The following is a 14746-nucleotide window of genomic DNA, read 5'->3' as shown; positions in this document are numbered from 1 at the left end:
AGCAACTTTGAGGTGTCATTTTCACCACCAAGCATGAGGTAAGTAATTTATGCTAGTTTTTAGTTAAATACATGATTATATATGAATTTGGAGATGGAAATTTGTATAATACTTGGGGTTTGAGGGAAAACCTAGAAAATTGATATTCTTGAAATTTGACAACGATTGTGGGTATGGAATTAAGAGAAAATCATATATTTGAAATTCGGGCACGTGGGCCCAAGGGCATTTTTGTCAACTTCTTGATCGTAGTTAGGAATTATTATAAATATGATCGTAATGAGTAATTGAGAGTATATTAATGGATTTGCATAATTATTGGCCAGTTTTGGAGCATTTAGCATCGATTCGAGTCTTCGGAAGGGCATGGAATGCCGGTTATGGATCTTCAGAGCGAGGTGAGTCTCCTTTCTAACCTCGTAAGAGGAAATTCTCCCCATGGGTGAAATAATTGGTTATGTGCTCCTATTTGTGGGGGCTACGTACACACAAGGTGACGAGAATCCGTGCGTAGCTACTAATATGTGTAATTCTAGGTAGTCTAGGACCCAAAAAACATGTTATACTTGGAATATCTGTAATCTTATTGATAGTTAAATTTCTTAAATCCTATCGAATTGGTAAATGAATTTCTAAAGGAATTAAACTTCATTTTTCTAAAATTGTTAAAAGAGAATTGGCTTTTATTTGGATAAATGTTCCCCGACAAATTCTTAATTGGCTGTTTAAGCATGTATTTCTATGTGTACCTACGTCGTGTGTATGATTCGCAAGCAGGCTGATTGTTTATTTAAATTTGACCGCGTCGCATGTATGGTTCGCGAGCGGGGTAATAGATTCAACTATGGTTCGCGTCGTTCGACCCTCGGCAGTGAACATTTTACATTTCTATTCGATCGGGTCGTACGCCCTCGGCATGATTTGCGCATGCTTGTATTGCTTGCCTTGAAACTTATTGAAGTTGTTGTTGCCTCTTCCTGGCTTAAGAATATGTGTATAAATGATGAAAAGAAATTTGGAATTTCCTATAAAAGAGAGAATTGTTTACTTGCTTCAACCTATCGGATTATAATCATGTTTATAAAAATTCACGATTTAATTTATTATTGATGTAACATTATTGGACCACTAGTAAGTGTCAAAGTCGACCTCTCGTATCTACTTCTTCGAGATTAGACGGGATACTCATTGGGTACATGTTATCTTTCGTAATCATACTACACTTCTGTGCATTTTTGTTGCATAGGCACATGCATCTCTAGCGGCCTAGTGAGCGTAGTAGCATGGTTGATATGGAGACTTAGGTGAGCTGCATTTCCCGAGACGACCCGCAGCCAGCAAGTCTTTTTTAGATCAATGTATTTATTTCCTGTCCAATATTATATTCCGGACTGTTGTTGTATTGCATTATTTCTTAGAAATTGTTTGTACTTGTGACACCGGGTTCGGGGATATCTTTGGGTTTATTCAGGAATTTTAAAGGTTGTTAAATATTTCATTATTTATTCAGAGGAATTTACTATGTAATGTTTTAAACGTATAAAAGAAGTGTTTGCGGAAATATTTACACGAGAAGTTAATTAAGTATTTTGGTTGGCTTGCCTGACAGCGGTGTCCGGCGCCATCACGACCCTTAGTGGATTTTGGGTCGTGACAGCTAAGAATGTAATTCTTGCATAGAAAATCAGAATTTTTCCACGCCTCAGTCATGAGAAAGCGTTCATTATCTGGAGTTTCGTCGTATCTTCGGGAGGCTACAGGGCTGTTAAGAGTACTTCCCTTCTTGATTCCTCATCGTGCAATTTGTTTCCTTGAGGCTTATGCCCTTGTTTCCTTCCTACTCAATCTTACACGACGCGAACCGCTGGTTATAAATCGAGAATTGAACGATTGTAATGGCACTACAGATGTGGTGCGGGATATTTCTCCTGGTATTGTTGATTGGGCTATTGTCATTGCCTTGCAGGAGGATATCTTGTCATTTTAGCTCAATAACAGTATTCCTGAGAGCTTTGAGACTATGCACAGATCGCTATGATTGCTCATGATTGGTTATCGCACAATATTAACTTGATGGTAGGATACTTGCCTATGTGCTGGGGCAGTGAATAATTTGAAAGGAAGTCTACTCAGTGCACGATTCAGAGATCTGATATTTTATTTCTGGCGGAGGAAAAGCAATTGGCCTATGAATGTCCAGATTTGGGGTGATGGAGTAACGAGACTTGGTATTTTCGAGCGTGGTGGAATTTTCATCTGTGACGTAATGTCGTCGTCCTCGATTGTATATGTTAAGTTTGTCGGTGTTATGGTCTTCTGCAAATCACCTTTGGGGTAAGATATTATGAAATAATATGGGAGAAACGACTGTCAGAGATCGCGGAGTACAATGTTTCAGGATTGAATCTGTTTTTCTAATGTTGACGACTCGAGAAAGATTTTCTTCGGAAAAGTTTAAGGTTAGTAGCGATTTGAGGGTTCCAGTGCTACGAAGATAGATTTTATTTAAGGCAACAACTGAGCAGCGAAGGATGAGAAAGGACATGTGGGGAGTGTCAGGCGGTGATTAAAATTTCTAGAAGGCCAGTTATAAGAAGCAAAGGTCGAGTAATAGATTAAAGGGGTGAGTTCCGCCAAAGTGGGAGAGTGGCGGAGTTGCGTGTGGGCTTTGAGGTAGGATGACTACGCACCTTAAGGAGAGTTTGGAATGATTTGAGAATTTTAGTGATAGGTGATTGGGGTCTACGGATTTAATTTGAAGTATGGGCTATTATGTGGCAAGAGATTTGATATAACGGGAAGGAGCTACTTGAAATGAAGAAGGATACAACATAACTTTGAATTGGAAGAATGTTGCCGCACATTTAATTGATGTCTACGAGGGGTAAATGGACTTGTGCATCTAGAGAGTGATCTCAGACTCAAGATTGGTTATTGATGTCATAGTGATTGTACCCCATGCAGCAACATTGGAAGATGTCGAGAAATGATTTCCAAAGGTGGGTTATTTCTTGTGAGCAGTTTAGCGGTCACGTGATTGGCGAGGCTTCTGTGGAGAATTCTATTGGTTGTACAGCAAAGAGATCGGTCGTGCAAATGTGGTTGATGATTCAGAGTATAAAAGGGGTTTTACAGGAAGATTCCGAGAATTTTGGGGGTTGATTGCATAAGGTTATGTCAATAAGAGATAAATAATCCCGGTGAATTCCAAAGTTGTGTAATAGTGGATTCGAGCTAAGTGGGAGAGTCCCACCTTCTATGATTGGGTTGCATGGTTAACTACTTGCGAGGTTTCTGGTTATTAGCATATTAATGGGTTATTTCAGCTACGGGAAAAGAACATAAGTGGTAATTTGAGCAAAAGAATTGTTAAAGGTGTGTTATGGTTGGCCTTATTGGCTCATGTTCAGACTTGGGGAAGGATTCAGGATTTATGCCTTGTATAGATGTGGGTTCCAAGGGAAGTGATTCTGCCGAGTGCTTTGTCGTGAGGGTATTCATGTTCTAGAAGATTCATGGAGTTGATTACATTCGGGGCCAAGTCAGAGCGGGTGGCTCTCAACAACGGTCCTAGTGGATTCAAAGGGGTAAAGTGTGGTGCTTAATAATTTCGAGCCTATAGGTATGGTTAAGAATAAAGCTTTGTAGCAGCTTATGAGAAGAGGCCCAGAATATTCTATGATGTTTTCACTTGTAATGTAGCATTTGGGAGGTATGAAATGGTTCGTGGGATCTAAGACAGCATGGTCTTGTGATTCAAGGTCACTCGGGATGAGTGCGGATTGAGCATGTTATGTGTTGGATGGAGTTATTATTATTTTTAAGGCAATCAAGGATAAAATGGAAGAAGATAGATTGGTTAGCCATAGTTGAATTGGTAGATTGCTTAGCCATAGTTGAATTGGCAGATTAGTGGTAATGATCAGTTCCTTTAGCGTGATCAAGTTATGCAAGTGATTTGTGACGGTACATGGTAAGCTTGTCGGCCGCCGTGATTGATGTTATTCAGAAGTATTCTACTGTTATGGCATGTTATGTGTAGGCGGATCCCGAAAGGGCTATGGTGTCTTAGACCGCTACTTAGAGATTTGCATATTCTACGGTTATGAGAATTCACCTGTGTGTTGCTATGGTTCTCCTGAAGTGAGTTAAGTGAAAAGTTTTTATATGATGAAGTGTTAATCTGTTAGTGGTTCAGGATTTATGATGAAAAATCGTGTTCTATCGCATATTGGCATGTTGGGTGTAGTGAGTGGTATGAAATTTGAAGTAAGGATCAATGTTGCAGTTCGGTGTTGACAAGGATGTTACGGGCTCGGATGAGTAGGAAGGGAGTTTCAATGTTTAAAGTAAGTTGGTATTGTCTTCAGCGTCACTTTAGATTGGTGCTTTGCGATAAAGGCTTTGCACCCTGGTTAAGGATTCTTGATCGCTTATCAGCGTTAGTGCAGCCGGTGGTTTGGATGTATAGACCTTTTATCTATTACCGAAGGATGTGGGAGCGTGTCCCACGAGAAGGTCGTATAAGTGTGGCATGTAGTCACTTGATTGATTGAAGAGTTAAACCAAGTATGAAGATTGTAGTGATGTCGTTAAATTGAGAATTGATGCCTGGAGGGTACTCGGTCTATTGGGTTGTGGACTGTGGAGGATTACTCCAGTTGTGATGGTTGTTCTTGTGTGTTATGAGGAAAGGGGAGTTAGTATGGACCTTTGAAAGGTTATTGGCCTAGTTTGGTACGATCAGGATTGAGTTGAGGTCGGTGGATGGATTTAAATGTGAATATGGGCTCTATATCAAGCCAGATGTGTTCATTTTAACCAAACACTCCTTATGGAAGAGTAGTCGGGTGTTATTTTGTCTTCAGCTATTTCATGTAATGATGTATTGCGCCATGCGAGTTGTGAGACGGCTTGGTGAATTTCTTATGTGTTGAGGTTCCGCGTAGAGATGATGTTATATGAGCAGGATTGCTTTTGAGATTCAGATCGTATATTGCACCTCAGTTGTGCTTGAGTTTTGTAGCTTATGGCACTATATGTCTCCCCAGGGATAGTATTATGCACTTAGCGTGCTAGTGACCGATATTCGGTATCTTATTGTAATGAGCAATTTAGCTCGATGTATATCTCCTTATGTGAATTCTATGTATGGATCAGGTGGCACGCCGCCATGGGTATGTTATTTGGATCGGGTTGCATGCCGCAACAGTGTGATGTTGAGTACAGTTTTCTATATGCTATTTTTGTATGCTTTGTTTCCTATGTTTTTAAGGAAAACTCATATTAGTTGTGTGCCCGCGTCGCATGTATGATTCGCGAGCGGGGTGTCAGTTCAATTATGATGACCGCGTCGCATGTATGATTCGCAAGCGGGATAACTGGATTTCTTTTTCAGAGTTCGTTTTCCTTTTGTATCGTGTTCGAATTCGTAGCCTATTGGCACATTGTGGCATCATATGAGACTTTTGATCATGTCCGGGGTAGTTTAGTGCCTGAGCAGTTCGTACTGGGTGAGACGAGATCATTGGATTCGAGATTAGTGCAAGCTGATTATATGAAGTATATTAATGAGCTAAGACCATTATTTGGTTCAGGATGAGGTGGTGGTTCTTGTCAGGAGTATATACCCAATGATTTGTTGATTCGGTAGTTGGTTATGGATTTCTACACATCTCTTCCGTCATGGCGGTATTGTCAGAGTTAGAGCAAGACCTAAGTAGGTCATGAGGTGCTATGGGAGCATCAGATTCGTAGAGTTTCGATTTATTTGATCAAAGAATGTTATTGTGGTCCTGTGAGTAAAGTGGAGCAAGGTGTGAATTCAGCTAAGATATGCAGTCATATTTTGGTGCTGCGTGTAGTTATTGATACGGTGAGCGTATGTTGGAACCGGCCTGGCAGAGAATTCTAGATGATGGAATTGGGCTCTAAGGCTTATTTGCTTAGGTGAAAAAGGATATCTTCAGATAGACTAAACTAGGGCGCCCAACTGAGTTGTGGAAGCACTAGTAAGTGCTCGAGGTGTTAACAGTGATTTCGGACAGCCCCAGCACAATTCTCAGCACGTTCGAGGACGAACGTATGTTTAAGTGGGAGAGAATGTAACGACCCAACGTTTTGAGCTCTAGTGCATCGTTTAGCAGTTTGGGGCCATGAGCAGCTTCACCTCAGGTATTATGACTTGTACGCATGGTCGAAATTGAATTCCGGGGGATTCGGAGTTGATTTGGAAAGGGAATTCTCATTTCGGAAGCTTTAAGTTCAAAGAATTGACTAATATTGATTTTTGAGTAAATGACATCAGAATCGGGATTTGAAGGTTCCAGCAAGTTCGAATGATGATTTCAAACCAAGGCGTATGCCCGGATCGGGTTTTGGATGACCCAGGAGCGTTTTGGCGCCTATTGTGGAAGTTAGCATTTTGGAAGAAATTTCATAAGTTTGGGTTGAAGTGTATTTCAGTGTTATCGATGTCCGTTTGGGATTCCGAGTCTGGGAGTAGCTCTGTATGGTGATTCTGGTGCTGGGAGCGCGATCAGAAGTGAATTCGGAGGTCCGTGGGTCATTTTGGAGTCATTTGGCTAAAGATAGAAATTTGAAGGTTTTTGAGAAGTTTGACCGGAAGTGGACATTTTGATATCGGGGTCGGAATCCAAATTCGGAAGTTGGAGTAGGTCCGTAACGTCAAATGTGACTTGTGTGCAAAATTTGGGGTCAATCGGACGTGATTTGATTGGTTTAAACATCGAAAGTAGAAGTTTGAAGTTCTAAAGTTCATAAAGCTTGGATTGGAGGTCGATTCGTGGTTTTAATCGTTGTTTGCTATGATTTGAGGCCACGAGCAAGTCCGTAATGTGTTTTGGGACTGGTTGGTATTATTAGTTGGGGGGTCGAGGGCCTCGGGTGGATTCCGGGTTGTTAACGGATTGAAAATGGGATTTTTGAAAGGGCTGAAGTTGTTGGATGCTGATATAACCGCACCTGCGAAATTTGGGCCGCAGATGCGGTTTTGGCCAGAAGTGAAGAGACCGCATATGCGGTCATGGAGCCGCAGAAGCGGGACCGCACCTGCGGTGGACGAGGCACAGAAGCGGAAAGGGGGAACCTAGAGGAAACCGCAGAAGCGGTAGAGTGGCTCGCACCTGCGGAACCGCAGAAGCGGCCAAGGGACCGCAGGTGCGAAAATGCTGGAGGCAGTGAGGTTCTTTTAAATCAGGGGTTGGGTTCATTTTAACCCCATTTTCTTCCATTGGAGCCGATTTTGGAGCAACTTTGAGGTGCCATTTTCACCACCAAGCATGAGGTAAGTAATTTATGCTAGTTTTGAGTTAAATACATGATTATATACGGATTTGGACATGTAAATTTGTAGAAAACTTGGGGTTTGAGGGAAAACCTAGAAAATTGATATTCTTGGAATTTGACCACGATCGTGGGTATGGAATTAAGAGATAATCATATATTTGAGTTCGTGAGTTCATTGGTAAACCTTATCTTCGAAAATATTCGAAATCCGGGCACGTGGGCCCGATGGTGTTTTTGTCAACTTCTCGATCGGGGTTAGGAATTATTATAAACTGGATTGTAATGAGTAATTGAGCGTATATTAACAGATTTGCATAATTATTGGATAGTTTTGGTGCATTTAGCATCAATTCGAGTCTTCAGAAGGGCGTGGAATGCCAGTTATGGATCTTCGGAGCAAGATGAGTCTCCTTACTAACCTCGTAAGAGGGAATTGTCCCCATAGGCGAAATAATTGGTTATGTGCTCCTATTTGTGGGGGCTACGTACGCACAAGGTGACGAGAGTCCGTTCGTAGATACTAATATGTGTAAGTCCGGGTAGTCTAGGACCAAAAAGCATGCTATACTTGGAATATCTGTAATCTTATTGACAGTTGAATTGCTTAAATCCTATCAAATTGGTAAATGAATTTCTAAAAGAATTAAACTTCATTTTTCTAAAATTGTTCAAAGAGAATTGGCTTTTATTTGGATAAATGTTCTCCGACAAATTCTTAATTGGCTGTTTGAGCATGTATTTCTATGTGTACCTGCGTCGCATGTATGATTCACGAGCAGGGTAATTGTTTATTTAAATTTGACCGTGCCGCATATATGGTTCGCGAGCGGGATAATAGATGCATCTATGGTTCGCGTCGTTCAACCCTCGGCAGTGCACATTTTACATTTCTATTGGATCGGGCCGTACGACCTCGGCATGATTTGTGCATGCTTGTATTGTTTGCCTTGAAACTTATTGAAGTTGTTGTTGCCTCTTCTTGGCTTAAGAATATATGTATACGATGAAAAGAAATTTAAAATTTCCTATAAAAGAGTGAATTGTTTACTTGCTTCAACCTATCGGATTATAATCATGTTTATAAAAATTCACGATTTAATTTATTATTTGTGAGCACATGATTTTTGTTTACGCAACAATCACTCCAAAAGAAATCAAAAATTAATAACAAATGGTCTTGCTGTACAAATTTTAGAATTTACGTGGCATTTTTGGTAGTTATTTGTGGTTTTGTCCATTTTTTATTTAGTCTTATCAAACGAAAATACAAAAAATATATGTCGTGTGTAATTAAACCATAATTCGGTTATTAAAAGAAAAATCACAAATATGCATCTTTGATTCTATTTGTCACCATGGTGTGATTTTACCTATTAAAATATTTTAATATGTATGTGATAATTGTGTTAAGTGCTAATTAATGGGTGTTTAATTTCACTTTCATTAGGTATTGGTTTTAAATTAGAAAATAAAAGAAAAAGAGTGCAAATTGGTTTAAAAATCAGATTGGTCCTGTTTTCTTTAAAATTGAGGACCAAAAGCAGCCCAAGGCAGCCGGTCCAAGCGACCCATCTCCCAGGCCACCAAACGACGTAGTTGGACACCAAAACTACGTCGTTTCAAGGACAACCCATCTCAGTCGTTCAAACCAGGTTGATCTGACGGCCCTCGTCCCATCTCCTTTACCCGTTACCTGACCCGACCCAATGAAACCCGGTTTGATCCGTTCCCAGCATAAGACCAAACGACGTCGTTCCCCCCAGTGAAATGATCAAGGCCATTGATCATTGTTGATCCAACGGCCAACATTAAACCATTCACTCCGTATATAAGCTTACCTCCTTCACCCGCACCCCCGAGCCACACCCCCTCCTCACTGTTCCTCCGTCTCTCTCATTTGAGAGACGGACCTAGGTTTAGAACCCTAGCTGCCTTATCCCCCTTCCTTTTGAAACCCTGCGGCATCAACGCCGTTGGCCACCAGACTAACACCCTAGGACCACTCAATCACCCTGAATCCAAATCCACCAATCGTTTAGTTCGAATCAATCCCTAGGTTCTCGAATCTTCATTTGAAGATTCGAGCAAAACCTCGATCTACACCGACCTACCCCAAATTCATACCAGGTATCCCCTTGACCTTCCTGGTGACCAAACCAAGCTTGGTTTGGTCCGAATCTACCCACAAATCCCAAAACCCCAAATCTGAAGGTTCAAACCCTAGAATACAAGAATTTTTGGAGTCTGTTTAGATTTAAATGGAACGGTAGGGTCTAATAGACCCTAATCGAAGTGTTCTCGGTCGAGAACACCTTGATTAAGATCTGTTCAACCCCAAAATGGGAAAATCCGGTCAAAGCTGGGAGTCGACTGTTTGTTAAGCTTTCAGAGTGAGTTCCTTTGTTCTTTTCCATTGTTGTTTTAAACGTTTGTTTCAGTTTGTCAGCATGTTTAATTAATTTGTTTGATATTTCTGACATGTTCTTTCAATCCCCCTGTCTTCATGAGACCTTTTATTTGGTCGAGTTTTTCTATTAACTGATTAAGTGTATGTGTGTAAACTATATAATCGATTGAAAATACATTGGGTCGATGAATTAGTTTCAGGTTTAACTTTGTTTTGGGCAGTACAATTTGCACCCCTTTAGTACCATTCGATTCTGATTCCTTTGGTATGATTTGAATGTACGCATTGTAATTCACACAGTCGATTCGATACATGTCGTCAAACAGTTTCAGTTTGGAATGATAGTAATTTGATTCCTTTTAATCTGATTTTATTCAAATCAGTTGAGAATCGATTACATTGTGTATTAGTCTGTTAGCTAAATCAGAAAACACTTTAAGGATTGGGTTGTAGCTGCAGTTCAGGGTTAAGTCTGAATTGATGGCATGTGCAGTTGTGGACAGTATGTGCATTAAAGCCTTTAAGAGATTAAAATTAACTTGACAGCATGTGCTGTTAGGGCATATTCAGGCTGGCTATACCCTTGTTTTAGTTTAATAAAATGGAAATTACTTTGAATATTTTAAAGATAGGGCTGTCAGGGGGAATCTGATGGGGAAGGGCTTTCTTTATGGTTGTGAGTGGAAAACAGGAGGAGGGATGGGGAATTTGAATTGTTTAACAGGCTGGTAGATGGTCTGATGTTAGGATATAAATAGAGGAGAGTATCCATTAGTTAGAGGATACAAGACAGAGATAGGACAGAAGCTAGAAAAAACTGGAAAAGACAGTGGAGAGTTCAGAGAGGGGGAGAGTTCTAAAAATCAGAAAATATAGTTCTGAAATAAGGAAGCAAAAATAGTTCTGAAAATCAGAAAGAGAGGGTTCAGAAATCAGGGAGAGAGATAGAAAAGAAATTTCTGTTTGTTTTATTGAACCTGAAAACACTGCTTTTCCTCATCCTTTCTGTTTGGAAATTAGCATTAATCTGCTACTGGTTCTGTCAGACTTAGGATCTTTCCTTTGAGTATTTGAAAAATCAACATTGGGTACTGTATCATTGAGTTACTACTTGGTTTATTCTGCCTGGGGTTGTCATTGCTGCTGTAATTGTTGTCGTTGCTGCTATCTTCTGCTACTGCTGCTGATTTCTCTACCTTCTGCTTCTTATTTTGCATTTCAACATCCAGGTACACACTTCTAAAACTATGGGTGGATGTAAGCTTGAATTGGAAGTTGAATTGAAATAAACAAAGAAATGAAATGTTCACATGTTTTCCCAATGTCTGTGCTCAAGATGTAGTAATAGGATGAATGATAAAGTAGTTTGTGGTTGTTTAGGTTCATCCCAATTGTATTTACTTTGCACGAATTGGAACGTACTCGAACTCTATTTAGTGACTGTTAAATAGTACAGTGCTAGATCAATTAGACATATGTCCATGTGTTTTTAGCAATTTAGTTTGGTTGGTGATGATAACATAACACAGAATATTAGCAGGCATTTGTATGTATCTCGTTGGATCTTTGAACTGTTTTACCATGGCCCGATTCAGTTTGATTTCAACGCATATTTCAAGCAAATTTCATATTACGTTAGTTAATGTCAATGGATTAACCATTAATGTCAACTCTCTTGTTTGAATTCCCTGTTTCAATATAGGTTTAATAGTGTAGTTTAATAATTAATGTTAGCATCGGCTCACCGTGTAAATAAAGCGGCTATTAATTCTATAGAATCGGCAGGTTTTTACATATTTGGGAATACGAATCAATGGTGTGGGGTTAAGAGCTTTAATCTAATAGGCGTGAATCTAGCAAGATGGTTAAAATTTAGATCTAATAAACTTTCGAATAAGCACTAAGACTCAAGGTTGATGTTTATTTTCACTAGTCAAAAACAATTATTGGTCTATCCACATAATTATGTGAAGCTAACCTAGTTATAGAATAATTAATCTTCTTTGAATATATTATTTTGTCGATTTTGTATTTATTTATATTTCAAATTTTAAGTAACATTCCCTTCTGTTGACATTTGTCTTAATCTAGTATGCAATATGTTATGCTCGTAGCACGTAACTAAATAAGATTTTCTTTTCTCTTATTTTTAGAAACGATTAATAGAAATGTAGCCACTTTAGGATATCCTTCTAAAATAAGGGGACGAGCCTAGCCAAATAAAAAGTGCAAATTGCGGGGCCCTCAATAATTGGTCATAGTAAATACTTAGAAGTTGGGATGGACTGCTTAGTGAATGTCGCTGCCTTCCCCAAAGATAATAACGCGTTAGACTCTTTAGGCGCGACTTAAATAAATTACATTCTTAAATTCGGGTGCGCATTTATGTGACCCAAATTCAAATCTCAACGGAATCGAAATGTGTTAACAACTACGGGTGCATTGATTGTGACGTGGTTCGAGATGCATTTTCACGATGTTGCAATTCTATAAAAACAAATGATAACAATAAAAGTTGTTTAAACTTAATAAAAGCACATAAGTCACAACATGTATTCAAATCAGATATTTAGCCATTATAACAATTTAAGCGACCGTGCTAGAACCACGGGATCCGAGGGCGCCTAACACCTTCCCTCGGTTCGCAGACTTCTTTTGGAAAAGTCGAAAATTTCCTCGATTTGGGATTCAAGATAAAGCGGTGACTTGGGACACCAAAAGCTAAACCTTTTCCAAGTGGCGACTCTGAATTAAATAAATAATCCCATTTCGAATATTGTCACTTAAATTGGAAAAACTCCCTCGTGCATTTAACCCTTCGGGGCGGTCGCGCAAAAAGGAGGTGTGACAGCTCTGGCGACTCCGCTGGGGATTTCAGAACCCAGAACCTCCGGTTCAGGGTTCAAGAATTCGAGCTTAGAATAATTGTTATATTTGGCTTTATTATCTGATCTTTATTACATGTTTTGGCATAATGTGCTAAATGTTGTCTTTTACCGCTTTGATATTATCTAAACTGTATATAAACTGTGCCGAAACCCTTCTCTCTTCACCTCCGGGGATGTGCTTACTGGTTGAGACTCCCTATTCTGTTAGTGTCAATACCCTGAAATAAAAAAGAGGTTCGGACAAGTTACGAAGCCGGATGGCCTTTTGGTTCCCGGTAAGTTGCCCCCTCCTCGACTCGAGTTGTCCGCTCGGGTACACAGTCTAGAACATATACCCAGGTTATAAACCTAGTATAACGAAACCTCATGCCGGATCCCTAGTAGGAACGTTTATTTGCATCATGTTGCATTTGACATAGGGGACTCAACACAGGGGTTGGGTCCGTCTAGGACAGGCAACCTGAAATGAAAAGACCATCCTGCTGCATCCCGTTTGTTTTGCGCATTTATTTGCTTCAGTTCTGCATGCTGACCGGTTTCTAAAAAAACTTTAAAAAAAAATAGCAGCGAAAATAAAAAAATAGCAGCGTAGGGAGATAATTACTTATTTTTGGAAAAAATAAAACCAATGTCCAAGTAATGCCAAAACCTCGCCGGAATTTTCTTAAAAAAAAGAAAAAAGAAAAAATGAAAACAAAGTTTGTCTTTTAGTTTGATTTATTAAAAAAACATATATAAAAAAAACTTCTTTTAATCACTTTCAAAATCCAAAAAATATACATATTTATTTGAAAGTAAAAAAAAAAGGGGAAAATTCAAAATTCAAAAAAATGTTGTTTCTTTTGTAGTATCTCTTTTATAAATTCAGACTAATAGTCCAAATACTTCCTTAAAAAGATTTTCTTTAGTCTTTATCTCTTTTCAAAATAAAAAATATAAAATATAAAATATAAAAATCTAGAAAAATATTTTTTTTCTTTTCTTTAAAAGATTGTATTCAGAAAAGGGTTTTACTCTACGCTTGATCAAACCCGAACTACGCCGGTTTGATTCTCGCAGGGTGCGAGATACGTAGGCAACCCTCATCAGGTCCAGCCTCCCCGTTTTCGAAAATAGCCAAAATATTAGAATTTTAATTTATAAGTCGGGTGATGCCGTTTTGTCGAGAATAGTCAAATGTTCCCGAAAGGGACGCCGGAAGGCTATCTTTGCATAAACAGCCATTTTAGTCATTTTTAAATTTTGACCAAATTGCCCAATGGCCTTAGGATCCTCGTCCCCGAGGATCTGCGAGGCCATGTTCCCAATATCGGGTCACCATTCCTAAAAAAATAATAAATAAATAAAAAATCAAGTGATGCTTTCGTTGTCAAAAACAGCCGAATGTTCCCGAAAGGGACGGCGGAAGGCTGCCATTGCATAAACGGTCGTCTTTGGTCATCGTTTTTGATTTTCGACCGGTTGATCCTCGCAGCCTTAAAATCTTCGTTCCCGAAGTGCTAAAAGGCCACATTCGAAAACCGAGTCCATCATTTTACAAAAAAAAAAAAAAGAAAACATAGTTTTATTTTTTTGAGTCTAATGAAAGTTCTTCGTTGGCATAATCACCTTAATAAATGTGCAGGATGAGCACGATACAAAACAAACCCTTTTCAATAATGACCAAGATCCCTTTCGAGTTGCGATTATGGTGGAATGATTTAGGCAAGGAGGGGCAAGACAAAGTAAAGAAGTATCTGAAAGATCTCCCGGATTTACTAGACATTCAGCCTCGGGGTGATATTATCAGATCATTGGTCACTTGCTGGGATTCAGCACACAATGTATTTCATTTCTCGGACTTTGAGCTTACCCCAACGTTGGAAGAAATAGCGGGATACATCGGAAGTGATGAAGCCCCGTTAAGGTTCAAGTACTTGATTGCACCTAGGGCCGTCACGATACACCGGTTTCTGGATTTCCTAAGAATACCCCGAACATTTCACCATCCAGATCTTGCCAAAGGTTTCTGCAGTCTCCACCTCACATATGCTAGATACGGCCACGTGGGCGGGTTCAATAAGCCAGACTTCAAACTATGCAGTAGAGGTAACCAACAAAAGTGGGACGAACACAGGCTGGTAGCTTTTATGACAGCTTTTTT

Source organism: Nicotiana tabacum, chromosome 7, assembly GCF_000715075.1.
Source record: "Nicotiana tabacum cultivar K326 chromosome 7, ASM71507v2, whole genome shotgun sequence".
NCBI classification, from domain to species: domain Eukaryota; kingdom Viridiplantae; phylum Streptophyta; class Magnoliopsida; order Solanales; family Solanaceae; genus Nicotiana; species Nicotiana tabacum.
Note: the sequence above shows the minus strand (reverse complement) of the source record.